The 27,401-nt window shown below is 40.3% G+C and overlaps 2 long non-coding RNA genes across 2 annotated transcripts in view; one reads left to right on the top strand and one right to left on the bottom strand.

Moving 5' to 3' along the window:
- Positions 1-12,264, bottom strand: part of LOC134945187 (uncharacterized) — a 220,994-nt gene extending 208,730 nt beyond the window's left edge. The window contains exon 1 of the long non-coding RNA XR_010182063.1: positions 12,132-12,264. This is a non-coding gene — a long non-coding RNA (uncharacterized LOC134945187). The remainder of the gene's footprint in view (positions 1-12,131) is intronic.
- Positions 11,429-27,401, top strand: part of LOC134945189 (uncharacterized) — a 115,485-nt gene continuing 99,512 nt past the window's right edge. Inside the window, exon 1 of the long non-coding RNA XR_010182064.1 lies at positions 11,429-11,771. This is a non-coding gene — a long non-coding RNA (uncharacterized LOC134945189). The remainder of the gene's footprint in view (positions 11,772-27,401) is intronic.

The following is a 27,401-nucleotide window of genomic DNA, read 5'->3' as shown; positions in this document are numbered from 1 at the left end:
GTGACCACACTACTCCGCTCAGGCCAGCCCTACTTCCTGGTGACACGCAATATTCATAATACAGTAGCTGCATGGGCTGTGGGGACCGCAGGTTGCATGCGGTCCCCACAGCCCATGCAGCGTCTGTATTATGAATATATCCTAAATGACAGGGGGGGCACGTGCCTGGGTGCCCCCCCCCTAAATCCGCCACTGTGTGTGTATATATATATATATATATATATGTGCAAAGGGAGAATACTGCGCCACTTGTGACAATAACAACAAGCAACAAGTAAGAAAAATGTGTACTGACAATCCCAAAAATACATCAATTACTTTTAGCCTTTTGTTAATAAATTTTACTAAATTATTTATATACTGTTATATCAATTTATTTAGACACCGTTGGTCGCTATACACCCATCCCTCTTTTTTGCTACATATATATATATATATATATATATATATATATATATATATTAGTGATGAGCGGGTTCGGTTCCTCGGAATCCGAACCCCCCCAATCTTCACCCATTTTACACGGTTCCGAGGCAGACTCGGATCCTCCCGCCTTGCTCGGTTAACGCTAGCGCGCACGAACGTCATCATCCCGCTTTCGGATTCTCGCGAGATTCGTATTCTATATAAGGAGCCGCGCGTCGCCGCCATTTTCACTCGTGCATTGGAGGTGATAGGGAGAGGACGTGCAGCTTTCTCTCAGTTTCTGTGTTCAGTGTGCTGCAATTATCTGTGCTCAGTGTGCTGCAAATATCTGTGCTCAGTGTGCTTGCAAATATCTGTGCTCAGTGTGCTGAAAATATCTACGTTCTCTGCCTGAAAAACGCTCCATATCTGTGCTGCACTGTAGTATATAGTAGGACAGTGCAGAATTTTGCTGACCAGTGACCACCAGTATTATATAGCAGTACGGTACAGTAGTCCACTGCTCTACCTACCTCTGTGTCGTCAAGTATACTATCCATCCATACCTGTGGTGCATTTTAGTTGTGCGCAGTATATATAGTAGGACAGTGCAGAATTTTGCTGACCACCAGTATATAATATATTGCAATACGGTACAGAAGTCCACTGCTCTACCTACCTCTGTGTCGTCAAGTATACTATCCATCCATACCTGTGGTGCATTTTAGTTGTGCGCAGCATATATAGTAGGAGGACAGTGCAGAATTTTGCTGACCACCAGTATATAATATGTAGCAGTACGGTACAGTAGTCCACTGCTCTACCTACCTCTGTGTCGTCAAGTATACTATCCATCCATAGCTGTGGTGCATTTTAGTTGTGCGCAGTATATATAGTAGGAGGACAGTGCAGAATTTTGCTGACCACCAGTATATAATATATAGCAGTACGGTACAGTAGGCCACTGCTCTACCTACCTCTGTGTCGTCAAGTAAACTATCCATCCATACCTGTGGTGCATTTTAGTTGTGCGCAGTATATATAGTAGGAGGACAGTGCAGAATTTTGCTGACCACCAGTATATAATATGTAGCAGTACGGTACAGTAGTCCACTGCTCTACCTACCTCTGTGTCGTCAAGTATACTATCCATCCATAGCTGTGGTGCATTTTAGTTGTGCGCAGTATATATAGTAGGAGGACAGTGCAGAATTTTGCTGACCACCAGTATATAATATATAGCAGTACGGTACAGTAGGCCACTGCTCTACCTACCTCTGTGTCATCAAGTATACTATCCATCCATACCTGTGGTGCATTTTAGTTGTGCGCAGTATATATAGTAGGAGGACAGTGCAGAATTTTGCTGACCACCAGTATATAATATATAGCAGTACGGTACAGTAGGCCCATGCTCTACCTACCTCTGTGTCGTCAAGTATGCTATCCATACCTGTGGTGCATTTTAGTTGTGCGCAGTATATATAGTAGGAGGACAGTGCAGAATTTTGCTGACCATCAGTATATAATATATAGCAGTACGGAACAGTAGGCCATTGCTATTTATATATTACTGGCATAAAATTCCACACATTAAAAAATGGAGAACAAAAATGTGGAGGGTAAAATAGGGAAAGATCAAGATCCACTTCCACCTCGTGCTGAAGCTGCTGCCACTAGTCATGGCCGAGACGATGAAATGCCATCAACGTCGTCTGTCAAGGCCGATGCCCAATGTCATAGTAGAGAGCATGTAAAATCCAAAAAACAAAAGTTCAGTAAAATGACCCAAAAATCAAAATTAAAAGCATCTGATGAGAAGCGAAAACTTGCCAATATGCCATTTATGACACGGAGTGGCAAGGAACGGCTGAGGCCCTGTCCTATGTTCATGGCTAGTGGTTCAGCTTCACGTGAGGATGGAAGCACTCATCCTCTCGCTAGAAAAATGAAAAGACTTAAGCTGGCAAAAGCACAGCAAAGAACTATGCGTTCTTCTAAATCACAAATCCCCAAGGAGAGTCCCATTGTGTCGGTTGCGATGCCTGACCTTACCAACACTGGACGGGAAGAGGTGGCGCCTTCCACCATTTGCACGCCCCCTGCAAGTGCTGGAAGGAGCACCCGCAGTCCAGTTCCTGATAGTCAAATTGAAGATGTCACTGTTGAAGTACACCAGGATGAGGATATGGGTGTTGCTAGCGCTGAGGAGGAAATTGACAAGGAGGATTCTGATGGTGAGATGGTTTGTTTAAGTCAGGCACCCGGGGAGACACCTGTTGTCCGTGGGACGAATATGGCCATTGACATGCCTGGTCAAATTACAAAAAAAATCACCTCGTCGGTGTGGAATTATTTTAACAGAAATGCGGACAACATTTGTCAAGCCGTGTGTTGCCTTTGTCAAGCTGTAATAAGTAGGGGTAAGGATGTTAACCACCTAGGAACATCCTCCCTTATACGTCACCTGGAGCGCATTCATCAGAAGTCATTGACAAGTTCAAAAACTTTGGGTGACAGCGGAAGCAGTCCACTGACAACTAAATCCCTTCCTCTTGTAACCAAGCTCCTGCAAACCACACCACCAACTCCCTCAGTGTCAATTTCCTCCTTAGACAGAAAAGCCAATAGTCCTGCAGGCCATGTCACTGTCAAGTCTGACGAGTCCTCTCCTGCCTGGGATTCCTCCGATGCATCCTTGAGTGTAACGCCTACTGCTGCTGGCGCTGCTGTTGTTGCTGCTGGGAGTCGATCGTCATCCCAGAGGTGAAGTCGGAAGACCACTTGTACTACTTCCAGTAAGCAATTGACTGTCCAACAGTCCTTTGCGAGGAAGATGAAATATCACAGCAGTCATCCTGCTGCAAAGCGGATAACTCAGGCCTTGGCAGCCTGGGTGGTGTTAAACGTGTTTCCGGTATCCATCGTTAATTCACAGGGAACTAGAGAATTGATTGAGGTACTGTGTCCCCGGTACCAAATACCATCTAGGTTCCATTTCTCTAGGCAGGCGATACCGAGAATGTACACAGACGTCAGAAAAAGAGTCACCAGTGTCCTAAAAAATGCAGTTGTACCCAATGTCCACTTAACCACGGACATGTGGACAAGTGGAGCAGGGCAGACTCAGGACTATATGACTGTGACAGCCCACTCGGTAGATGTATTGCCTCCCTCAGCAAGAACAGCAGCGGCGGCACTAGTAGCAGCATATCGCAAACGCCAACTCGTTCCTAGGCATGCTACGCTTTGTATCACCGCTTTCCATAAGAGGCACACAGCTGACAACCTCTTACGGAAACTGAGGAACATCATCGCAGAATGGCTTACCCCAATTGGACTCTCCTGGGGATTTGTGACATCGGACAACGCCACCAATATTGTGCGTGCATTACATGTGGGCAAATTCCAGCACGTCCCATGTTTTGCACATACATTGAATTTGGTGGTGCAGAATTATTTAAAAAACGAGAGGGGCGTGCAAGAGATGCTGTCGGTGGCCCGAAGAATTGCGGGCCACTTTCGGCATTCAGCCACCGCGTGCCGAAGACTGGAGCACCAGCAAACACTCCTGAACCTGCCCCGCCATCATCTGAAGCAAGAGGTGGTAACGAGGTGGAATTCAACCCTCTATATGCTTCAGAGGATGGAGGAGCAGCAAAAGTCCATTCAATCCTTTACAGCTACCTACGATATAGGCAAAGGAGGGGGAATGCACCAGACTCAAGAGCAGTGGAGAATAATTTCAACGTTGTGCAAGGTTCTGCAACCCTTTGAACTTGCCACACGTGAAGTCAGTTCAGACACTGACAGCCTGAGTCAGGTCATTCCCCTCATCAGGCTTTTGCAGAAGAAGCTGGAGAGATTGAAGGAGGAGCTAAAATGGAGCGATTCCGCTAGGCATGTGGGACTTGTGGATGGAGCCCTTAATTCGCTTAACCAGGATTCACGGGTGGTCAATCTGTTTAAATCAGAGCACTACATTTCGGCCACCGTGCTCGATCCTAGGTTTAAAGCCTACGTTGTATCTCTCTTTCCGGCAGACACAAGTCTGCAGAGGTGCAAAGACCTGCTTGTGAGACACTTGTCAAGTCAAGCGGAACGTGACCCATCAACAGCTCCTCCTTCACATTATCCCGCAACTGGGGCTGCGAGGAAAAGGCAAAGAATTACGAGCCCACCCGCTGGCGGTGATGCAGGGCAGTCTGGAGCGAGTGCTGACATCTGGTCCGGACTGAAGGACCTGACAACAATTACTGACATGTCGTCTACTGTCACTGCATATGATTCTGTCACCATTGAAAGAATGGTGGAGGATTATATGAGTGACCGCATCCAAGTAGGCACGTCAGACAGTCCGTACGTATACTGGCAGGACAAAGAGGCAATTTGGAGGCCCTTGCACAAACTGGCTTTATTTTACCTAAATTGCCCCCCCTCCAGTGTGTACTCCGAAAGAGTGTTTAGTGCAGCCGCTCACCTTGTCAGCAATAGGCGTACGAGGTTACTTCCAGAAAATGTGGAGAAGATGATGTTCATCAAAATTAATTATAATCAATTCCTCCGTGGAGACATTCACCAGCAATTGCCTCCAGAAAGTATACAGGGACCTGAGATGGTGGATTCCAGTGGGGACAAATTAATAATCTGTGAGGAGGGGGATGTACACAGTGAAAGGGGTGAGGAATCGGAGGATGAGGAGGAGGTGGACATCTTGCCTCTGTAGAGCCAGTTTGTGCAAGGAGAGATTGATTGCTTCTATTTTGGTGGGGGCCCAAACCAACCAGTCATTTCAGTCACAGTCGTGTGGCAGACCCTGTCGCTGAAATGATGGATTTGTTAAAGTGTGCATGTCCTGTTTATACAACATAAGGGTGGCTGGGAGGGCCCAAGGACAATTCCATCTTGCACCTCTTTTTTCTTTAATTTATCTTTGCATCATGTGCTGTTTGGGGACTATTTTTGAAGTGCCATCCTGTCTGACACTGCAGTGCCACTCCTAGATGGGCCAGGTGTTTGTGTCGGCCACATGGGTCGCTTAGCTTAGCCATCCAGCGACCTTGGTGCACCTCTTTTTTTCTTTGCATCATGTGCTGTTTGGGGACTATTTTTTAAATCTGCCATCCTGTCTGACACTGCAGTGCCACTCCTAGATGGGCCAGGTGTTTGTGTCGGCCACTTGGGTCGCTTAGCTTAGTCACACAGCTACCTCATTGCACCTCTTTTTTTCTTTGCATCATGTGCTGTTTGGAGACTATTTTTTAAATCTGCCATCCTGTCTGACACTGCAGTGCCACTCCTAGATGGGCCAGGTGTTTGTGTCGGCCACTTGGGTCGCTTAGCTTAGTCACACAATTACCTCATTGCACCTCTTTTTTTCTTTGCATCATGTGCTGTTTGGGGACTATTTTTTAAATCTGCCATCCTGTCTGACACTGCAGTGCCACTCCTAGATGGGCCAGGTGTTTGTGTCGGCCACTTGGGTCGCTTAGCTTAGTCACACAGCTACCTCATTTCACCTCTTTTTTTCTTTGCATCATGTGCTCTTTGGGGACTATTTTTTAAATCTGCCATCCTGTCTGACACTGCAGTGCCACTCCTAGAAGGGCCAGGTGTTTGTGTCGGCCACTTGGGTCGCTTAGCTTAGTCACACAGCTACCTCATTGCGCCTCTTTTTTTCTTTGCATCATGTGCTGTTTGGGGACTATTTTTTAAATCTGCCATCCTGTCTGACACTGCAGTGCCACTCCTAGATGGGCCAGGTGTTTGTGTCGGCCACTTGGGTCGCTTAGCTTAGTCATCCAGCGACCTTGGTGCAAATTTTAGGACTAATAATAATATTGTGAGGTGTGAGGTGTTCAGAATAGACTGGAAATGAGTGGAAATTATGGTTATTGAGGTTAATAATACGATGGGATCAAAATGACCCCCAAATTCTATGATTTCAGCTGTTTTTGAGGGTTTTTTGTAAAAAAACACCCGAATCCAAAACACACCCGAATCCGACAAAAAATTTTCAGGGAGGTTTTGCCAAAACGCGTCCGAATCCAAAACACGGCCGCGAAACCGAATCCAAAACCAAAACAGAACACCCGAAAATTTTTCGGTGCACATCACTAATAAATATATATATATATATATATATATATATATATATATACACATATATATATATATATAGGAATACCGAATAGGGGTTCTAGCGACCAACGGTGTGGTACTCACAAATTCTACCAAATTTATCAACACATTAGAGTGTATATATGCTTAAATGAAAACATTTTATTTTACAATACTAAAAAAAAATCACAAGATAAGTTTGAAAAAATATATATGAATAAAAATACAGGTTGAGTATCCCATATCCATATATTCCGAAATACGGAATATTCCGAAATACGGACTTTTTTGATGGCTCAATGTACACAAACTTTGTTTAATACACAAAGTTATTAATAATATTGTATTAAAAGACATTCAGGCTGTATGTACAAGGTGTATATGAAACATAAATGAATTGTGTGAATGTACACACACTTTGTTTACTGCACAAAGTTATAAAAAATATTGGCCAAAATTACCTTCAGGCTGTGTGTATAAGGTGTATATGAAACATAAATGCATTCTGTGCTTAGATTTAGGTCCCATCACCATGATATCTCATTATGGTATCTAATTATTCCAAAATACGGAAAAATCCGTTATCCAAAATACCTCTGGGCCCAAGCATTTTGGATAAGGGATACTCAACCTGTACTATAAAAAATCAAGGTGCAATACATTATAGGGGAATTCTGCTTAAAGTGCAAATTTGCAAAGTACACAGATAACTCCAAATAGATAAAACAAAGGTTAAGAATCTTAACTGATTCAACAGGAGGTCTCTAGGGTCTCTATGGGTTTTAACTGGACCTTGTGGCCTCTTTCATGCAGTGTTTCCTGCTGTCTCTGGAGCCCCTTTACATGGGGGAGGGATCCCTACACAGATGGTAGAACAGCCATCCTACTTAACACTCCTGATCTAAAAATTGGAACATCTTAGAGCAGAGGTTCCCAAACTGTGTTCCGTGGCTCCCTGGGGTGCCTCGGTACACTTGCAGGGGTGCCCTGGGTTGGTGGTCTAGGACCAATTCAAATTATTCATGGTCAATATAATAGGCAAAACCAGTGCTGGTGGCTGCCAGTCATAAAATATGTGGCCAAACAGAAGCAAATCTTGTGCCTCACCACACAACTGACCCTAAGGATGACATATAAATGCAATCTATTTAATGTAATATTTCTTTCTAAATTTCTCAATAAGACATTTTTGGCCTAGGGGTGCTTTGAAAAAAATACTGATATTCTAGGGCGCCGTGATTCAAAAAAGTTTGGAAACCACTGCCTTAGAGCACACCCTGACCCTGTAATTTGAGCTTCACACACACACACACACACACACACACACACACACACACACACACACACATATATAAATTTATTTATTTATAAGGAACTAAAAACAAAACCCCCAGAACGTAAACATTTACATGAAAACGCTATGTATGTATATACAATTGTAAAGCACAACAGAATTTGCTGCGCTATATAAGAAACTGTTAATAAATAAATATATATATATATATATATATATATATATTTATGTTGCAGTAGAGAGCACTCACCAGTCTTCCAGTCTTCTGATAATTGGATACCTCAAAGTTTTATACACACACATATATATATATATATATATATATATATATACACACACAGGAAATATATACTTGTTAAAAAGTAATAGTAACAATAAAAAAGCAATAATAAATAGACAGTAGTGAATCAACCGCCAAAAAGAGAGATTCTAAAAATACAAATACAAGTGAACTGCACGAATATTCAGTATAAAAATTATGATTATATGTGTGTATATGTAATATGTACAACACTGGTAGGGTAGAAAGAGTGATCAAGACAATGATATTGACCTCTCTCTTTCTACCCTACCAGTGTTGTAGATAGATATAGATATTGATATTGTATAACAATTATCTATCTATCTATCTATCTATCTATCTATCTATCTATCTATCTATCTATCTATCTATCTATCTATCAGTGGTTAATTTGTGTTTCTAATTATTAGTTTACATGACATAAATTTTTGCTGGATATGAACCATAGTTTTTATTGGTATTAGGCTGTTTATTCTGAATATTCTGTGTTCTGTTATCCTATGCACTACTATTTTACCAAATAAAGCAGGTATAATTGTTTTGTCTGTATGTTACATGAGATTCTTCTATACCTTCACAAGAGGTTAATGATACGTTTTGGAACTAGCTTCAAAGTAACTTGTATAAATCAGTCCATATGGCAGCATAGGGCTATGGAATTAAGAATGTACTGTAATTGTTTTCTTGCGATAGTCTACACTATAGAAGTCTGTGGTAGCCACAGGTTTATGACAGCAGCTGACAGCATAAAACACCACTGAAATATGAAGTGCATTACAACAAACAGCGGGGAAGGGCCTTACATAAAAATCTGCAATAAGATGTAATACACAAAAATGTAGTGTCATGCTGTTTTACCTTTGCTCAGGAATCTGTCAGCAAACTTAGTTATAAACAATGTAGTGTAAACATATTCTGCAGTGCTGTACAAACAAAGTATGGAGTAGTAATCTAAGGGCAGATCTAGTACAAACCAGTGATCATGCCAGTGCTCGCATGTAACTGTGGCTTTCTGTACCTGTGGCTCCCTGCCAGTCGAAAAACACTACGCTATATTTGGTATTATCATGATTAACTTAGTGTTGTTTCCAAATGTGCTGTAATTCATTCACAGCTACCAACAGAAATGTTTCCAGTGCAACTCTCAAAATGAAAGCAATCACCTGATTGGTTGCTAAGGTTGCAGTACGTTTGTGCAGATTACAGTTCATTATTAAGTAAATCATATGTTTCAGTATTATATTAATGATCGTAGTAGCAACAATTGAAAAGGCCAAATCACTAACATTTCTTCTGTATCAGAACAAGTTGGGTGGGTGTACTATGTGACAACAGCGAGTTCCATATATTTCTGTTTGCAGTTCCTCTCACAGAAGACAGTTGGCTCTGTTAAATAATTTTGCGAATGTTCTACTGCTTTCTTTGGCTTCAGGTTGGTGTTATGCTGTGAAAGTGATAATACTGAATAATAGGCACTCACGCTCCTGTGAAATTCACCAAGCAAAAAAAGTCTGCGCTAATTTGAACATAAAAGGGAGATGTAAATGCAGACAGACATTTCTGCATTACAAGAAAAGACACACCCTAGCAGGGATTAATCCATTTACATTGACTAGACATTAGCTAAATACAAAATACACAAAAATAATTTTGCGTGTGTGTGTGTGTGTGTGTGTCAGTATAAGTGGATATAGGTCTGCATTTTATACTCACATGGGGTATATTCATGAAGCAGTGAAAAGAGTGGAGAAGTTGCCCACGGCAACCAATCAGCTGCTTTGTATAATTTTATAGTATGCAAGTTATAAATGTTACATCAGTGCTGATTGGTCGCCGTGGGCAACTTCTCCACCGCTCGCTTCTCCACACTTTTCACTGCTTCATGAATAGACCCCTTTATGGCAAACAATTCTGGGTGGCTGCAAAGGCTTGTATAACATTTCCTTGCAACCAATTTATTAACATTTACTTATATAGCGACAGAATATTCCGTTTGGCTTTACACTTAGGAACAAAATAATAACATAACAGTAATAAAGCAAGACTTGGTAATAATAGACAAATGAGGGAATTCACTTGCCGACGAAAGGGGGTGAAATGCTGCTGTTATGGCATTTAAACACCGGATACAGCAACCCGATTCGCACCCTTCGCCCGGCCAATTCGCACCCTTGTTTGCCCAAAAGTGCTCTTGAGTGAGATCCCACAGCCATAAAGTGCGGTGGGTGTCATGCGAATTCGGCTGGGCGAGATACTTGTCGCAATTGAATTCTCCCCCCAGAAAAGGGATCAGTACTAAATCCCGCTGGACGGGATCCCGGCGGTCAAAATACCGACGCCGGAATCCCGACCACACAATCCCAACAGGGGTGGCGAGTGGAACGCAGCCCCTTGCGGGTTCGTTTCGCTCGCCATGCTGCGGGCACGATGCCTCGCTACGCTTGGCACACTATTATATTCTCCCTCTATGGGTGTCGTGGACACCCACGGAGGGAGAATATGTCGGGATTGTGCCGGTCGGGATTCCGGCGTCGGTAGTTCGACCGCCGGGATTCCGTCTGTTGGGATCTTGACCGCATCCCCCAGAAAAGTAAGAGGGCCCTGCTCTCAAGTTTACAATATATAGGACCAATGAGAAATATAGATATGTACAAATATTGTTTCAAATTCAAATGGCTGTAGAATTAAATTACTTTAGCACAGCATGCACATATACACACTAGGGCCTGAACAGTTTATGTTATTTGAGAATAAACTGGACTTCTGGGAAGAAAGTATTTTTGTTTAGTCATCTGCATATATGTAGTACTGAAGATTGTATACTGCTTAGAACTATTCTGTGCCTATGTCTATGAATAGTCAGTACTGCAAAGAAATTAAGCAAATAATGAAGAAAACTGTGCGTAATCATTTTTTTCTCTTATAAACATGACACTCCCGGATCTAATCTGCAAACTCCAGGTTTAAATTGTTTCCCTCTTCTTAAATTGAACCATTATCTGATTCAAAAGGCATGCATGTCTCTGCAATGAGTTGCTGCTCCCCTGAAATCAGCGCGACAGGGCCCCCTGCAGGAGACAAGCAGCAAGACCACAGTTTCTCTCTGACGTCTCCCGAATTTCTAGGAATGCCCCTTCCCTGTTACTATATTTGGAGGTAGTTTCTAGGAAAATGATTTTCAGAGGATCTGGACTTCAGCACAGCTCCATATTCAGACCCACTTTAAGGGTCTCTTTTTCAGCAGAAAACTAAGGAGCCTCCTTAAATGTTTTTTTTTTTTTTTTTTCAGAATCAGTAGCATGATTTGCAGCACTGTGGTAGAAACATGATCACATGTAAATGGCACTTCTGGAGAAAAAATATCTTTTTATTTTTCATAGGTGAATATACATTTTTAAAAGCACTTTCTGGATCATCCCTCCAGCCACTACTGGATTTTTTTTTTTTTTTTTTACCCCCTGATCTGGCCTCTTGTGGCGTGACTATGATGATGATGAAGAAATGTTACAGAAGCCTGGCAATGTGATCTTTATGTAATGAGTCAGGATTCGCTAAGGGAAAGGAGCAGGGCTGAAGATCAACCTTCCCCAGGAAAGGGAATGACAAGCAGGAGATCTGCAGCCTGGGCTCTCACTGGTATCTGCACAGACTGTAAGTTACCCTCCTTTTGTCCTGATTTCTATAAATAATACAGACTGCAGCTCTTTCAGCAGCCTGTGATCAGCATGTTTAGAAGCCAGTGTATTGCACACACACAATGCATGGTGTGATCCCTGGGATTTCTGATCTGCAGGTGTGGGCAGAGGGAGGCATGGAATAGCTAGGTAATAGGCTGTATGGATAAGAAAGCAGGAACAGTTGTGGTTATAGTGGGCATTTATTGATTAGTTTAAAGTCTAAACCTTTGTACACTGTATAATGAATGATACTTTGCACTGGGAAAAAGCTGAATTTCTTGCATAAAGAATTACAACATTGCTGCAGATTGCATACAGACAATGGACTAAGTACCTGTATTCTCAGGGGACCTTGCCATAGACAGTGTCTGACATTCAGCTGCAGTCTGCTATGCTATAGTGCTGCCTCCTAACGCAACAGATCTCAGCTGATTACTGGTGCTACATCTGTAATATGCCTGCCCCTTATAATTCTGGATTGCACTGTCCCTTGTCACTGTAACCTCCTGCAGAATTGATCAGACAGAGCACGTATATGGTGCCATTCTATCTGGTGATATGTGATTCATTTGGTTTTGAAAAGTTGCAGAAAAACTCCTCTGCTCTACAATACTCTGTGTAACAGTTCCCTTTTTATTTTACTTTATTATTATGGTGCATGTTTTAAAGAATTATCAATTAAAAGGACCGTGTGATGCCACTGAAAGGGTTAAGTGTTATAACTGAAATGTACAGCATAGGCGTATAACAGTTTAACCGAAAAAGCATGGCGTGCACATTTAAAATAATTTGGGCACACCCACTAAGAATGCATACTGTCTTATGCTTCTGCTTACTTTGGTAGGTGGTGGTGGTGGTAGGGGGGTTGCTTTAAAGTATAGTTTCATATATCTTTGCATAAATATACCTTTACATGGCACACTAGTCTAAATGTGTCAAGGTATAAATTATTAGGTGTAGAAGGTGCAGTTACTGAATGCGGAAAACTGGGGTAAATAAATAAAATAGAATCTGACAGTATACAAGAATCTGTTGAATATTTAAAGTTTCAGGTGGCTTCTAAAATTTGCTTCAAGGCTTAAAGACTTTCACTGATTCACTACTGGCACTGTATGGGTTAAAGGCCCAGCTTCACCCTGTGTTACCAAGCAGATTACACATTACTGATACTGTTCATGCAAAACAGACTATGTATGTATATATGTGTGTGTGTGTGTATATATATATACACTGTATCTTCAGGCCCTTTCTTTAGTCCAGTCTAGTCTTGTTTGACACTGACGCTACTGTGTGTGAATTTGTTTCTACACACTCTTCTGTCACTTTGTATTTTTGATAATCGGATGCAAGACGGCATACTTTAGACTGCAGAGAATGGGTATCTCCAGGTATAATAAATTACACGTAGTAAGAACTGGTTTGACTTTTTTTTTTGTTTTTTGGAGTTTTTTTTTACACACAATTCACATAATTGGAAAATATTAACAAACATATTATAGATGTCTTGTTGAAATGATAATAAGTTTTTTTTCTGTGAAATATATGTATGGCGGACAAGAGATACACACCTGTTTGTATTCCAGCTACATTTAAACAGAAAAAAAAAAATCTGCACGTTTATGTTACATTGCATAGAAGTAAAATTGTGTGTATAATGTGTTATATGAGTTCTCTTCATCATTTCATATGTACAGTAGGTCATTAAATGGTCCCTGTATTCACATTTCTTTAGGCAACTGATACTCTCACAATCCCTTATAAAGTTATCATGTTTATATAATCCTTTGCAAGCGCTCCCTAAATTGCTGATATTTTATAAACCTTAACATTTTATAGTGGTGATGGCAGAATGGTTTTGTACAAAAGAAAGAAAAAACCCAGAAGAAAGACAACCAGCTATACATTTCATATCTTCCAATTATTTTACCAGTTGTTACTTTTTTGGGTTCGGGCCGAGGCGCCTGCAATTCATGAGCCAAGCCAAAGCTAACAAAATAATGGTTGACAGCTACATTTGGAAAAGACATGCATTTTATGCCTCTTGTTCTACAGTTAACCCTTTCTTCTTCACACTTTATCATTACATATTTGATGTTGAAGTCTGGGATAAGTGGCCAAAGGTCTGAAATTAACTTTTAATCTTAAACAGTTAGGAAGACCATAATGACAGGTTTCAATGGGCTTATCTTTATCTGCAACACAAAAATATATTATCATTTATTTTATGCATACATGCTATTATTAAATTGTTTTAACCTTTTTATGGTGCTCTATGCAGTTCTAACATGTGGAGGGTACAAATACTAGACATTTGGCAGTAACTTCTGTATAAGAAAATCTTGCTGCAGTTCCTGCATTAGCTTCCACTGCACTTTCCATGGATTTTGGAGAATAACATTTTCATCTGTCTGACCCACGGTGTGATATACCAACGTGTGAGCAGTGTGGTTTCAGAATCGGGATTTTGGGGGCGAGATGAGTTTATATTTGATCCAACTGGCCCGCAAAGTCCCGCTTCTGGGTACCGCTTATTTCTGCAAATAAAGAACTTTTTATCCCTAAAAATCTTTGCAGTAATTAATAAGAATCTAAAAAAACGTCAAGACAAATTTTCAGCAAATATGCCACATGAAAGTATTATGCAAGACAAATACCATCTTGTTAATAAATAAAATTTGTCAATACACCCTAAAAAATTATGGAAATAATATCGTACATACTCCCTCCATTTATTTGCTTGCGCCTCAGTTTTAAAAGACTTGTGGTAATATGTTGATAAAAAAAAGTCATACACATAAGTTCTTGCTTATCTACCATATATCTTTATTTTCTTTTTACTTATCTTAATTTATCATCTTTTGTGTGTGTGTGTGTCTATGTGGGGGGTGGCCTAGATGAGCACGGAACCTATAAGTATCACTTTTTCACTATAGCAATTACAATATAAAAGGACACTGTTTAAATTCTCTTCAAAAGTTATTCAAGAGTAAAATTCTTAAAGAGTGAAATGCACATGGCACACTTATTCCTGGTAGTATCAGTGATTTTATGGATATATAATCTGTAGTTGTCCTCATTTTAGAAGGACAAAAAGACTCTATGCTCTTGCGGTTTTTCCTAAGTACTGTACTGTCTAAAAAAATAAATAAAAGTACTATATACAGATACAGCTAGCAAAAGTCTTAAAAAAACCACAGTGCAAAAAGGACTTGCAACATACTATAAAATAGGCTCTTTGTTGCACTCATGAAAAATGAGGTTGTAATAATATAATTTCTTTTTCCATATTAGTAATTACTAATTATTTCAAAATATTACTATGCAAATAAGCTGGTCTTAATGTTAGAAAGTACTTATACTGGTCAGGTTGGCATTATCGCACCACAATTCAGATTTATGCCCTGTCTGTGTTTGTCTTAGGCTTTGTACTCAGTGAAGTTAAAATGATTTGTCTAAAGTGTATGTGAATGTATATAGAAAGAAAACTATTTTGGTAAATGAGACCATACATATATGTGTGTCTAACCTTGTTGCGTTACGCTGAACACTTCTTGTTCTATTACAATGTGTTTGACCCATGTTAACTATATAGTTATCTCTAATTGTATATTTTAAAATGTTCTTAAATGCAATGCAAGTTCTTTGCGTTTTTGCTTGTGTTTTAACTTGTTTTAATATTGCATTTAAAATACCAGTGAGTGTGTACATAGCCTAATTTTAATTTGGTCTAGCTGCAATGTTCTATCACAGTAAAAATGCAAGGCCTCTGTTTACACAGATAGCACTATATGGATTAACTAATGAATTTCAATTGCTTTAGTCAACATAATTAAAAAATATTCCATTAGTGCATTAAATTGTATGTTGACCTGTATATGGAAAACTGTTATTCTAGCCTCAAATTGACTAATATAGACTTTCAAATCAGACTGACTGTTCAGGCAAAGGTTTTTAAAGTATATTTTGGAGACAAGAAAGACGTGCAAAGGATCAGATTTCGTTGAGTTGTTATTTACTGTGACAGAGCAGCTTGTGGGGTTTTTAACACTTGTGTTTGTAAGTGAGAGCACTAATTAATATTGCATCTTTGCATAGATGCATAAGAACACAAGGCAGAGGCCTTAACATGTCTCATCAGCAGCTGAAGAGTTTCATAAGCATGTTAGCCAACTCACGCTCCTGTTTCTTATGTAATATAATAATGAATGTCAAACATTTAAATACATTGGTCTAAATAATTGCACAGCTTTCTGTTAAACCTCAGTCAATTTAGTTTCTTTATAAAGACAGCTTCACTTTCTCTGCTCTACTGTAAGACCTCTCCTGCAACGATTCTCCTTGTTAGACGTGTAACCTTTCTGTTGGATATGGCGGCCACCAGGGTAATGATTCACATTTTGGGGTATATTCAATTGAAGTCGAAAGCTGCCGTCTGTTGAAAAGACGTCAGTTTTCGACTTTTTAAGGTTGAATCGTGATTCGACCTATTCAATATATCCCCAAATTTTCCGACAAGTCGATGAATTCGACGTGTCGAAAAGCACGTGGATCGTCGGAATAGCTGCCGATCCACGTGCTTGTCTTTTCGACCATCTCAGTCCAACATAAAAAAATGTCAGACTGAGATGTGGGACCCAGAGCAGGAGAGGGGTGAGAGCCGCAGGGAGACGGGGGACAGCCGCGGGCATATAGGGGAGATCAGCGGTACAGCACAGCGCTGCAGCAGGATGTCACACAGCCGCGCCGCTCACGGCAGCTTCCATCCGGCTCCAGCAAGTGACATCCTCCTGCAGCGCTACTGTAGCGCTGATCTCCTCCGTCTGCCGGCGGCTGTCCACGCTGGTCTCCCCGCGGCTTTCCCCCCCCCCCCTCTCCTGCTCTGGGTCCCTCATCTCAATTCGACTTGAAAAAGTCGAATTGAGATGAGTTTTGAATAGGGGTTGTCGGATCCATTCCGACAAATGCATGTCGGAATGGATCCGACGCTAATTGAATATACCCCTATGTCTCTTAACAGTAAGCTAATATTACATTTTAATATAAATATCAAAACTACATCATATTAACAAATTACCATCATCAACATTTGTAGAGGCTATTTAGCCATTAGTACAAATTGAATTCTGCATACATGCCTGGGTTGACAGAAAGGCCACAGAAGCCTATCCCTAGAGCTGCAGATAAGGAGGGGTGTCAGGCTTGGCCATTTCCTGCTTATTCTCATGTGTACTTAACCCTAGCCATCGTGTGGAGGAGAATAGAAGAATTTGTGGCATTGTACACATACATACTTACACTAGGCGGTCCCTCCACCCATAAAACAGCTTTCATTTGCCATGTTTCCCAGTCACAATTGCATGCTGCTTACCATGGAAATTATAACTGAATTATCAATTAGGCAACCTACGCCCCTTCTAGATCCTAGTAGACAATGAGGGGCCCAGTGTTCTTATACAGAATTTTTTTTTAAATGGTGATGAGAAGTAGTCCCAAATCAGCATGTTGGCTGGGACCCAATGGGGTCTTAATGGGGTCATAATCCAGCTCTTATGGTGATGTGTTCTTCCCAAATTCCTGGGAGTCAGGACAAATATGCAGTCTTTTGGGACTGTCTCTCCTAGTCAGAACAGATTAGAAATATGTGTATTATGTACTCATGGGAAAGAAGAGCATGTATGATGGAGTACATGTATGAAAGATCCATGATGACAGTATTCCCCCACTAGAGCAGGCTTTCTGATTCAAATATAAATAGATTCTAGCATGGACACTAATTCTGAATTAAAGATTCAGAATTTGTTAGCCATGGCCAGGCCAAGCTCTACTAGCTCCCTGTGCAGGAATTTTTGGAATCCCTCGCCCTCCAGTCCACCGCCTCTACCATCTAAAAAATATTGTCCGCCTACACAAAAAAATGAAGTAATATGGATTTATATTGAAACAAGACATGTTGCGCATTTACATCCTCCATATTACCACCCACACAGACTATCCCTCATGAATGTCATACACCAAGGCCCAATATAACACATGCAACATTCTCTTCCATGCAATGTTTTATAATCCCATATTACTCCCTCACAGGGACCCCCAAGGCTAAAGGCTCCCAGCACACACAGGGTCCTCTTCTCTCTGCCTATAATTATTATACACTGTAGCACATTTCTGTATAACCACTGCCTGGTCTGACTGCTAGATTCCATAACGCCAGCATCCTCCCTGCATACCTGTGACATAAGCAGCCCACAGGTGAATGCATAACTACATAGATGAGGTCCGCATGTCAGCCTGAGGGTTGGGAAGCCAGGTGGTCTGTATGTCAGCCTGAGTATTGGGCACAAGAGGGAGGAGCAGGGTGGTGTGTGCTACACTGACTGCAGTGCACAGGTGGCAGGGCACTCTGGATTGTCTCTCCTCTGTCCTTCCTCAAATGAAGATTACCAGTTCCCAGTGGATAAGTGGCCACGCTGGTCCCAATATGGGGTGGCACCCCAGTGTGGCCATTCCGCTTGAATGGCCCCCGAGCCAGCCCTTTTGTAGGCTTTTAAAAACATATATTGTATATGAAACACCAGTAAAGGTCCAAGAAAATGCCAGGTCACCTTGGTCCTGCCCCTGCTTCACCCCATCTGTCTTGCCCCTCCCCATTACTTTATCCATTTCCAGCTCAGTCAGTGGTCCTCCTCCCAGCGCAGTGATCTTACCTGATTATTATATAGACTTGCTATGTATGTAGTATGTGAGTTAGCATGCTGTGTTATAGTGCTGGTGTTATAGGTTCAATATTGACCAGTGCTCTATTTTTTGGGCCGACTCAATCAGCAGTATGTTTGTCGAAAATTGTTTAAAGTGGGTTAAATACTTTTGGCCGCAACTTTTTTTTTTCCAGTTAGAAATGGGAGTTAATGCTGATTTTTTTTTGCAGCTCCAGACTAGCTGAAAAGTATGGAAAAATCCTAATTTTACTTTGCAGTATAACTAGGACACTCCTCACAATGAATATTAATGTACTCAGATGCTTTTAAATAGGAAAGTATGGCAATAAAGGTGACTTTTTTTCATGCCATTTTCTCTACAAAACAGAAAAATGTGTTAAATGTTTTGGGACATGTACTGTATGCTGAGTTGTTGTATTGATGGCAAAGGGGTTTTTCAACTTTCAAACAGGAGTTGAAAATGTTTTTATCCAACTTTTTACAAACCTATATTTACAGATTTAAATATCACTACAGAGACACTCTAATGTACCACAAATACTGTAGATACTTTTATTTAAAAAAAAAAAATTAATAGTTGCAAACAAAAAAAACAAAACCCCCCCCCCCCCAAACATATGACTCCATATATCAGCATCCAACACTTGTTTATGGACACTAACAGCCTTCTACACTGGACTGCTATCTTATTGCCACTTTTTTGGATGGTTCAGGATAATTTTCCAAGTTTTTCATGTACTTCACATAGATCGCACACTGCCAAATTAGCGTGCTTCATCCGTGACTTATCATTTATAACTGATTTGCAAGGAAATCTGCAGTGTGCCTCATAAAAATATCCTGTAAAATGTAGCAAACCCGCGGCTTATTGAATCAGAGCCTTTGTGTCATCAGAATTTCTCCCCGTGTTTGTGTTATGTTGCCCTTGACCCTTCCCTGTGTGTAAAATGTTTAAATCTGAGTTATACAAGACATCAACTATACTTGTACTATCAAATTTGTTACTCTTGTATCTCTATATATAAAGTTCCAGACTATAGCAACGGCGTGTTTTTGTACAGCATCTACAGCGTGTTACAACTAAATGCAAACAGCCAAGAAACCTGTTGAAACTTCTCTAATATTTTGTTGTATTCAAAGTTATCATTGAAGTCACAGGGCCACAAACATTTTTGAGGCACATATATCTTGCCCAGTGGGCCACCAGTTCTAGGTAGAATAAAATTGCAAAACTATACTTCATATTGTAGTTATTTTCTTTAGCAAGTCTATAGTCTTGAAGACCAGTTTTCCAATTTTCAGTGAATGCAGCATCTTGTGGGTTGAACTATTAGTTATGAGAATGCAGCCTGTTAATTAACTAACTAGGAGCCACTGACATCATTGAGGCACCAAGTCCTTTCTGATTTGTTAAGCTGACTACTGCTTCAGCCCATATATACTACAGCTATGTCTGCCTTATGTCGGGGACTAGAAAACTTTAAATGGATGTCTGTAATATGTAATCCTATATTATACTGCTCGCTGTGTTTGTCACTGCTCTGTGAATGCTCTGAGAATTCTGCACACAATTTCCTTTCCCTAGCACTTAACTGCTGTTTTACAACATTGCCATAAGAATAACAGGTGGCCTGTGTGCTTCAGTACTGGTACACGCATACACTCACCATGAAAATCTGAAATATACCAATTTGGTACACATTGTAGTCTAGAACGTACACTGATGGTTACGGTCCACCCAGCAGGCCCACACTATTCAATCCAGCATCTACGCTTACATTTTACAAATGGTAAAGGTTCAATAGCAGAGATTATACAATAAAAAAATAATTAAATGAGCGTAAATGTATTTTTTCACTGTCCCCTGTATAATTCTGATCTAGTCCAGATCTTTTCTAGGCACATGTGATAGATATAGCACTTTGGTTTTATGGTCTTTCCTCTACTGCTTTGTTAAATGAAAACACATTTTGTTGATGTAATGTTTTTTTTCCTATCTTTTTATTGCTTATTGTTACATCTGATCACATATTGTATAAGGAGATTATGCAATAACCAAGAGTTTGCATAGACCATTCTCTGAGAGGCAGATCAACAAAACTAAACTGCATGGGAGAATGGGAGAAGGGAGGTAGCTGAGAAAACTGGAGAGGGGGAAGCTAGTGGGCACTTGTCCATTTTCTCACAGCTCCGTGATGTGTTAGAAAGCACAAAGCCAAATTCCAGAACATCTACATTTTAATATATGTTATAAAGAGAAAATTACTCTTCTTTTCTCTGTTTACAATCACTCTAAATTATTTTATTATACTTGTGAATTATGATTTATTTTAGAGCTTATGTTTGTATTTTCAGAATGGAATTCATTTTATATTAAGTTTTGCAAATATAAACATAACATATCCATCCTTATGTCCAATATAGTTATTCTGGCATTGGGCAATTGTGGTGGCAGGCTGGCAGCAGAATGTTGGCTAGACCCACAATGTAGACAGTTTTAGGATTTCAGTTACACACTATTTTTTAAAAATACCGTCAGTGTTGCCAGTGGTTTCGACTTTGGCTGTGGAGTGCGACAATGCAACACAGATACAGTAACAGTGGTTGCAACAATGAAACATAGATACAATAATTAAAATAGGGATATATAAGGAGATATGGAGATATAAATTACAAACCGGTTGCGGTTCGATTCTCATAACGCATTCTGTTGTCATTGTAATTTCACAAATGTTAGAATGCATCAAACAGGTTCAACCATGTTTGAGCATCTTTGAACATGTTAGGCCCTATTTGACTACGTTCGCACAGTTTCGCACTCACATTTGATTGAATGTATTTGAATACTCATGGCTTTTTCTGTTTCCAGCAACACACAACAATCTGAAAAGCTTGATTCTTTTAAAAGAGATATAAAATATTTTTATATTAATAAAAATTATTCTTTTGATTGGATTTAATTGAAAAAAAAAAAAAAATGAACGTGAATGGTAAAATGCCAGACACAATTATTTATATGTGGGATTCATAGCATTATGTATGTCAGACTGGTTCAGACATAGCAGTCAGCGTTGTCAGAATGGTGCGGAACTTTAGAGCATCTTTAGTCATTATTCTTTAGTAGTGAAAGCAAAAAGAGGTAAAAGTAAGGAAACGGTGTCTTTGAGCTATGACTGTAAGCCTAGCGTGGGTCCACCTAATTGGGCCTGCGCAGGTTTCCATTTTGTGTTTTTAGGGTTTGCTCAATTACTTTGTTCAGCAAGTCTAAATATAACCCGTTATTCAGGCTTTGAAAAGTTATTACTGCGTTAAAATGGTTTAGGCTTAAAAACAACTTTTTACTCAGTCCTTTACAGCAAGTACAGCATTTTATTTAACTATAAATGTAATTTAAAAGAGTCACTTTTGTTTTCAACTCCTAAACGTGGCTGAATGTTATACAGAATACACAAGGTTGCTAGTCCTGTTCCTCAGGCATGTCTCCCTATCAAGGACAGTCTTTAGGTCGCGGAACCTAGTATCATTATGGCCTATTTTATGCTTAGCAAGTCCAGCATTGTAGAGCATGCTCTAAAAATAAAAAATAAAAAAATGTAAAAAATGTAAACCCCCCTAAAATAAGCCTTATTTTTTTTAAAGTGCAAGACAGTTGTAGAACAATCTATATATTAAAAAATTATATTTATTTTTGAAATATTCATCAGTGTTTTAGAATCAAATACAGGTTGAGTCTCCCTTATCCAAAATGCTTGGGACCAGAGGTATTTTGGATATGGGATTTTTCCGTATTTTGGAATAATTGCATACCATAATGAGATATCATGGTGATGGGACCCAAGTCTAAGCACAGAATACATTTATGTTACATATACACCTTATACACACAGCCTGAAGGTAATTATAGCCAATATTTTTTATAACTTTGTGCATTAAACAAAGTGTGTGTACATTCACACAATTCATTTATGTTTCATATACACCTTATATACACAGCCTGAAGGTAATTTAATACAGTATTATTAATAACTTTGTGTATTAAACAAAGTTTGTGTACATTGAGCCATCAGAAAACAAAGGTTTCACTATCTCACTCTCACTCAAAAAAGTCTGTATTTCGGAATATTCCGTATTTCTGAATATTTGGATATGAGATACTCAACCTGTATTATGAAATGTTAGTTTTATGGTGGCAATACATTTTATTTATACACAGAATTTAGAAAGGTGCAGGTAATACAATACAGTTTGAGTATCCCATATCCAAATATCCGAAATACGGAATATTCCGAAATACAGACTTTTTTGAGCGAGAGTGAGATAGTGAAACTTTTGTTTTCTGATGGCTCAATGTACACAAACTTTGTTTAATACACACAGTTATTAAAAATATTGTATTAAATGACCTTCAGACTGTGTATATAAGGTGTATATGAAACATAAATGAATTGTGTGAATGTAGACACACTTTGTTTAATGCACAAAGTTATAAAAAATATTGGCTAAAATTACCTTTAGGCTGTGTGTATAAGGTGTAAATGAAACATAAATGCATTCTGTGCTTAGATTTAGGTCCCATTGCCATGATATCTCATTATGGTATGCAATTATTCCAAAATACGGAAAAATCCGATATCCAAAATACCTCTGGTCCCAAGCATTTTGGATAAGGAATACTCAACCTGTATAAACAAGCTTGTACAGTATGTTTTGTATTACCAGCTAACCACATCAAATAAGAAATTTAGACCTATACTTTATTGTAGTAGTACATAAAAAGGATTAAATTAAAAATGCTATTAAAATGCTGTAAGTATATGAATTCATTTTTTGGCTTCTTCGTGCTGACAGAGGAATTTTTGCTAGTGTAGGCTTGCTACAAATACTGTTCTTTTATTTGGAGCCTGTAAAATCCTTGAAAAATGATTTTAAAAATCCTATTAAATAAATAAATAAATAAATAAATAAATAAATAAATAAACAAAAAAACAAATAAAATCGCAATATGAACATCCAACGCTTAAAAAACTCAGTTATACAGTAGATCACAAGCATTTAAAGTGTTCTAAAAGTGTTAAAGTGATTTTTTTCCCCATTTATGCAGAATAAGCATTTGGGGACTTTCTTAGCTTTATAGCTCATGTATAAAATGAAAAAACAAAAAACAAAATAAAAACCCAATAACAAATATCCAAAATCCTCATTAATCCTTTTATGACTGGAGGTTCTTTATGTAAAAATGACCAGAACAATTTTTGATTTGGATTCACTAGAAATACGTTATTTATTTATTTATTTTTTATTTTTATTTCATAGCCTCCTGACAACGGACACCAGTCTGCGAGGTTGGGGCTTGGTGTTGGAGCAACACTCTCTCCAGGGTCGATGGACCAGGGAGGAATCTCTCCTCCCGATAAACATTCTGGAACTGCAGGCAGTGTTCAATGCGTTGACACTGGCCTTACCTCTGGTACAGAACAGGCCTGTTCAAGTACAGTCAGACAATGCCACCATGGTGGCGTACATAAATCATCAAGGTGGCACTCAAAGCCGCATGGCAATGATGGAAGTGTCAAAAATCCTCCAATGGGCGGAACACCATCTGCCAGCAATATCGACAGTGTTCATTCCGGGAGTCCTCAACTGGGTAACGGACATCCTCAGTCGTCAGGATGTGCACGCCAGAGAGTGGAGTCTTCATCCCAAAGTCTTTCTACTCCTAGTGGACAAGTGGGGCCTACCAGATGTAGTCCTGATGACAGCTCAACACAATCACAAGGTTCCGATCTTCGGAGCAAGGACAAGGGATCCTCAAGCAGCGTTCGTGGACGCACTGGCAATTCCATGGAACTTTCGGCTGCCATACGTGTTCCCTCCAGTGTCACTCCTGCCCAGGGTAATACAGAAGTTCAAGCACGAAGGAGGAATACTACTTCTAGTCACTCCAGCGTGGCCCAGACGGTATTGGTTTTCAGACCTGCAGGGTATCTCGATAGAGCGTCCTCTTGTACTTCCTTAACGCCCAGACCTCCTCGTTCAGGGCCCTTGTGTCTACCCGGACCTGGCCAGACTGGCTTTGATGGCGTGGCTCTTGAAGCTTCACTCCTTCACTTTCTGAGGCGGTCATTCAAACTTTGTTGAAAGCCTGTAAATCAGCTTCGGCTCGGATTTATTACAGGGTCTGGAATTCTTACTTCACCTGGTGTGCTGCTAAGAATTATGATGCATATACTTTCAAAACTTCCAGACTTTTGGCTTTTCTACAGTAAGGCCTAGACTTGGGCCTTCGTCTGGCCTCCCTCAAGGTTCATATATCTGCCTTGTCGGTGTGGTTTCAGAGAAAAATTGCGTCTCTTCCTAACGATCACGCTTTTTCACTCAGGGTGTTCTACCGATTTAGCCTCCCTATGTCCCTCCTGTGGCTCCATGGGATCTGTCTGTCGTCTTGAATGCCCTGCAAGAGTCTCCATTTTTAACCTCTTGAGTCTATGGTCCTTAAGTGCCTTACGCTTAAGGTTGTATTTCTGTTGGCTATTGCCTCTACTAGGAGGGTGTCGGACTTAGGCGCTTTGTCCTGTCGTCCACCCTTTCTGATTTTTCACCGTGACCGGGCTGTTCTTCAAACTCGCCCTGGTATTTGTCTAATGTGGTATCATCTTTTCACCTTAACCAGGAGATTGTGGTTCCAGCCTTCACCTCTTCTGGTCTATCCTCCAAAGGAAAATCTTTGGATGTGGTATGGGCTCTCCGTGTTTATGTGGAAAGGACTGCCTCTGTCAGGAGGTCAGATTTTCCCTTTTTGTACTTTTTGGTTTTCAATTGTTAACGAAACTGAGCTCCAGTGCCTGGAGGCTGGGCTATAGAGGAGGCGGTGCAGTGCATCCTGGGAACAGTCAAAGCTTTAGCCTGTTGGTGCCTCGGATAAAGATCCAACTCTACACCCCAATGTTATTTCCTGTGGTATCCAGTGTACCTCGCAGAAAGAGATTTAACAATGGTTAAGTCTACCATAAATCTCCTTATATGTATACATTAGATAGATAGATAGATAGATAGATCGATAGATCATGCTTGCTGACTTTATGGTTGCTCCCTCCGGAATGGAGCAGTCAGGTCACACTACAGGGAGGCATGGTTCATGAATAGGGGGCCCTGCCCCCCGCTTTACAATGCCCACATTACCAGCATTTTAAAGCAGGGTGAGGAGCTACAAAAACGCAATTCAATATAAAGTTTGACTTTGAGAGCAGGGGTGAGTGGATGCTTCGGGAGTAAGCAGCGTGGTGTGGGTGGGCAAAATGCGAGTGGCACTTTTTGCGGGTGGCCAAGAGTGCCACACGATTTTCGGGAGCCAAGGCCAGTATGAGATAGAAAGATAGATGGATAAACAACCTATGTCTATTCCTCTTTTTAAATGTCTGCTATATTTCATGTATTTCATGAAATACATGATGAATTTTCTCATATGTAGTTTAATTAAACAAAACCTAGCTCAACTTTAAATGGATAATCTGTTTTAGACGGGGGATTGGTACATTGAAAATTGAGGCTAGGCGAAAAAAGATCTACTTGTTATATAATGAAATTAATGAAAAATTCTAAAATATTTTACCAGATGGCAAATACGGCTCCACTGATAGATGGTTGTCTAGACAGTGAAACTATGATATTTCTTATTAATAAGAAAAATAAAATAATAGTCTCTTTTTATTGCTTAGAAGGAAGTTATACTTTACCTATTCCCCCAACACACCCTTTCCACATATCTCCAAATTGATAAATTAGAGAAGAGCCATCAATGCATTCCTTCATATCATTGCCTGGGATCTAGAGAAAAGCATTCCTTCATATCATTGCCTGGGATCTAGAGAAAAGCAGGTATCATTGGAGTAAGTTAGAAATATTAGCAGGTTAGGACTGGACATTGAGTTTTTTTTTTTTATATATCCACTTCCAACCCAATGTGTAATGCTTGATGTAAAGATGTAATGCAGTGTGCAATCCTTGTGGCGAAATATAAATAAAAGATAATAATAATAATAATAATACTACATTGTGTTTCTGTTTAAATCTTGTGGCTTGTGCTTGTTGTTTCTTCTCCGAGTGCCACTGTATGTATGTATGTACATATGTACTGTATGCACAGTGCCGTTTCTAGCGGCGGACGAGCCGTGCAACTGCACGGCTCGCCCGCCGAGGCATTTTTCCTGTCCTTGAGTCTGCTCCCCCTCCTCCCCGTCATTGTATTCCGCTCAGGGGCGGAGTTTCATGGCATGATGCATTTGCGTTGTGACATCACAATGCAAACGCGTCATTCCGCGAAACTGCGCCTCCACCATGGAGTGCTGTGGGAGGGAGGAGTGGGAGCAGGAGAGGCGGGCTGGTGGGTCTGGACTTGGTGGGCTGGTGGGTCTGGCACTGGCGCAGACCCATAACAATGAGCATTACAACATTACACAGTTCACCGTGCCTGTCTGCGGCTCCCAAAGCCGGTATCTTATAGGAACTCCCAGTCCCATTTCAACAAAATGGACTCCTGCTAAATTTCACTAGAATAGCTGCAATAATTATCTATTCACCACATATAGCGCTCTTTTCATTAACTCTTTTACATTACACACCCCTGGCAATGACATTACCCAAGCAACGAGCATTACACACTCCTGGAAATGGGTATTACCCCTAGCAACAAGCATTACACATCCCTGGCAATGACATTATCCCTGGCAACTAGCATTACACACCCCTTGCAACGAGCATTACATGCCCCTGGCAACAGGTATTACCCCTGGCTATCAACATTACACACCCCTGGCATTGACATTACCCCTGGCAATGAGCATTACTCCTAGCAACGAGCATTACACACTCCTGGCAACATGTACTGCCCC

The sequence above is a fragment of the Pseudophryne corroboree genome, chromosome 7, assembly GCF_028390025.1.
Source record: "Pseudophryne corroboree isolate aPseCor3 chromosome 7, aPseCor3.hap2, whole genome shotgun sequence".
NCBI classification, from domain to species: Eukaryota; Metazoa; Chordata; class Amphibia; order Anura; family Myobatrachidae; genus Pseudophryne; species Pseudophryne corroboree.
The sequence above is the reverse complement of the archived record's forward strand: the minus strand, read 5'-3'. Positions and strand labels throughout refer to the sequence as shown.